The sequence below is a fragment of the Nycticebus coucang genome, chromosome 4, assembly GCF_027406575.1.
Source record: "Nycticebus coucang isolate mNycCou1 chromosome 4, mNycCou1.pri, whole genome shotgun sequence".
Classification (NCBI taxonomy): domain Eukaryota; kingdom Metazoa; phylum Chordata; class Mammalia; order Primates; family Lorisidae; genus Nycticebus; species Nycticebus coucang.
In genome coordinates, this window is record NC_069783.1 from 139,661,905 (window position 1) to 139,665,560 (window position 3,656).

The 3,656-nt window shown below is 45.8% G+C and overlaps 1 non-coding gene across 1 annotated transcript; it reads right to left on the reverse strand.

The window, feature by feature from the left end:
* Positions 1 to 437: 437 nt before the first annotated feature.
* On the reverse strand, positions 438 to 543 carry LOC128585103 (U6 spliceosomal RNA). The gene has a single exon (XR_008379850.1). It is a non-coding gene; the product is annotated as a U6 spliceosomal RNA (small nuclear RNA).
* Positions 544 to 3,656: the final 3,113 nt, after the last annotated feature.

The window sequence follows — 3,656 nt, forward strand, 5'->3', positions numbered from 1 at the left end:
CTGAACAACCCATGCCTCCCCCTCATCAGTCTATTATATATATACACCTATAATATGTATAATATTTTCCCTAAGACACAAGATGAGAAACCCCCAATTTCTCACCCATCAGATCACGAGCAGATTTTTCATTCTTGAATCCATATCCCCTAGCACAGAGCAGGCTTTTCTTTTCTTTTTTTTTTTTTTTTATCGTTGGGGATTCATTGAGGGTACAATAAGCCAGGTTACACTGATTGCAATTGTTAGGTAAAGTCCCTCTTGCAATCATGTCTTGCCCCCATAAAGTGTGACACACACCAAGGCCCCACCCACCTCCCTCCTTCCCTCTTTCTGTTTCCCCCCCCATAACCATAATTGTCATTAATTGTCCTCATATCAAAATTGAGTACATAGGATTCATGCTTCTCCATTCTTGTGATGCTTTATTAAGAATAAAAAATGTGGAATGCTTCACGAATTTGCGTGTCATCCTTGCGCAGGGCCATGGTAATCTTCTCTGTATCGTTCCAATTTTAGCATATGTGCTGCCGAAGCGAGCACAGAGCAGGCTTTTCAATGTGCTAGGAATGAAAAGACAGCTCAACCTTTTTGGAGGTCTTTAATTTTCACTGAGATTTAAGCACCCCTGTTTCAGTGTTAGTACTCTAGTGTGATAAGACCTGTTTTCTTTTTGTTACATCTCCTTTTAATTCTTGTCTAGCCCTTTAAGTTTTAAATCATTCCCTTAAATTGACACTGTCTGGAACCTTCTGTGATGATGAAAACGTTATCTCTGTGTGCAGTCCACCACAGTAGCCACTTGCCCCATGTGCTATTGAGCACTTGACTTGCAGCACGTACATCTGAGAATTGGAATCATTAATTGTACTTAGTTTTAGTTAATTTTAATTTAAACAGCAATTCATCTGGTTAGTGGCAACTCTACTGTGCAGTTCACCAGAACTGTGTAGGTTGTTCTTTTAATTTTCAATCTTCAAGCAAATGAAGGACCTTGTGCTGAGGCTCTGAATTGCCTCCTATTTCTCAGTAAATGATGCTCTGACAACCTCTAACAAAGTAGAAAGCTGAGACATCTTCCATTTCAGAGCACTTGCTCTGTGTTTAAGCATAGCAGCATTGATGCGTCTCAGGACAGGAGGCAGGAATCAAGTCACCAGAAAGGGAGCCAGTGCACACAACCACTTGGGGATCCTGGGCATCTGGGGCAGAGGAGGATGAGGGGAAGAGAGGAGTGTGGAAGACAGCCACTCTCGGGGCTGGAGGCCACTCAGGCTACATTGAGTTATATCATGGGGTGTTATGGTTGTCAGCCTTGCAGCTGAGCGACTAGTCCATGTCTAAGTGAAAGGGACAGAATTTGGCCTAGATGAAATAGTTAATACTACTATTTGGGACAGGCAGGACTCCTCCTTTAAAGTGTTTAATGGAAAATGTTATAAACCAGTTTGGGGGGAAGCCCACCATCAGGATGAGAGAGCTCTGCCTGTGTCACAGTGCTGAGCACAGCACCTCCATACATGGGCTGAGATGTATCTAGAAGACCACGTGTGGGAGTGTAGCTCCTTCTACCCTGAGTGTCTGCCTTCTTCCCATGCACGGGGATGCAAGTGCCTCCCCGCCAAGGCCTTTGCCTGTCCCGTTCACTGCTGTGTGCCCCAAGCTGAGCCACGTGCCCAGCACTTTGAAAGATCTTAATTATTGTTGGCGGAGTGACCAACTGGGCTTCAGGAACTTGTTGTGACTGGAAACTTGTGCTGGTTTATGAAGCTGTTCTCTCTCACTTCTAACCCATCCTTCCCTAACCTGCAAAGTGAAGCTGGGACTGGGACACTTCAAACCTCATTTCTGTCTTGTCCGTGGCTTGCTGTGAGGCTTTACCAATACACAGAGCTTGAGGGAACCTGCTGAGTGAGAAGGGACTCCTTCCTGCTCACTATCTGCTCCTTGCATCCTAACCCAGGAACAGTTTTTCATGGCACCCACTCTCAACAGCTGTGAATTCTGGTTTCCAGCTTCTCCCAGTCCCCCAGAGCCATCCTAACCACACTGTCTCAGAGAGACCAGCAGCACCAGCCAGCACCCACTCCTCAGAGGTGTAGGGCCCAGCTCTGATAATCCAAGCTTATAGGTTCTGATAATCCTGAAGAAGTGGTTAACCCTATGTACATGTACAACCTTGAACAGTGGTTCTCAAATCTAAGCCACCCAGAGGCAGTTAAAACACCGTTGCTGACCCCAAGGTCAGAGTTCTTGAGTCAGTTGGGATTTTTATTTGTAACAAGACCACGGGGGATGCTGATACAGCTAATCTGGCACCACAGTTAAGAATCCACTGGTGCAGACCCAGGTCCTCTACAACCAATTGTCAGGGTTAAATTCTCTGTCTTAAAATAACTGGTATGGTTTCTATTTTCCTAATCGGACTCTGTCCATTTCAGAGGCCAAGGCAGAATCACCCCCTACAAAAACAGTTGGTATTTCCCAACGTATTTCCAGAAGCCACAGTAGCTCCATTTGGTGGCTTTGCTCATCAGCTGGTCCTCAACACTGCCCTGATCAAGTATGAGGTATGGTTTCCCCGGAGCAGCAAATAGAGGTGATTGGTGTCCCTTCTCATTACATATGCTCAAGCCCCAGCAGGTAGGAAAAAGAAACTAAAGGGACAAGGCTGTAATACTAACTGCTTATGTCTCCCCAAAACATCCTCAGAGAGCAGGTCATGTGGCTAAAGATGCCAGAAGATAGAAACCTCCTTCTGACAGCTGTAGAGAAGTGTCTAGCACAACCCTGGGCCCAGGCTGCAGTGTCTGAATGTGGCCCTCCTGCTGACAAACTCAACTCAGGATACACAGACATAGAGAGGTACCCAGAAGGCCTGCCCAGGGCTGGCACTGATTCGTTGGGCATTCCACAGACAAAGCCACCATCAAAGTGGTTCCTCTGTAGCTGCCAGCAAGGGAGTAAGGAAGTCTCATAACCCAGAGTCCCAGTGGTGGGTTCCTGATGCAGAAGCTTGGGAGATGACACTGAGCCAGAAAGCACCCTCTGCTGACCTGCAGAAGTGGAGAGTGGAGGTTGTGTGTGTCTTGACCCATCCTTCCTCCATCTGAAGACTGGAGACTTGATCTTCCAAAACACAGAGTTCAGAGCCTTTCTTCTATGCTGAATTCTAGTAACACCTCCACCCACCACTGGACACCACAGTTACTGACAAGGTGCCTCGACCTTCACCTTATTTCCCATCACAGTTCCATCGCTCCCACCCCAAACTCTCCATTCCACTGCCACTTCAGTTTTGAACAGATTTCTACAATTTCTACAATTTTTTTTTTTTTTTGAGAAGATTGAAACATACTTCCCTTCCCTGAATGCCAGAGAAAGTGAAAGGAAAATGCTAGGGATGAATAATTCTGTGTTGCCTGTTGATATTGAAATTCTGCAATGACCATCTTCTTTAAACCTGATTACTAAATAAATGGGGACAAACACCCCCTCAGAGTGTAAAGGGATATTTGATTTCATCTGTGACCCTGCACTCTACATGCACTAGAAATTAAAACACCATGTGTGAGAAACATGTTGGGATAAAGCCCTGGACTCGCTTCTGCTGTGTCTCCAAGTGCCCTGTGTCCTAGTATGCGTGGTCTCCAAAT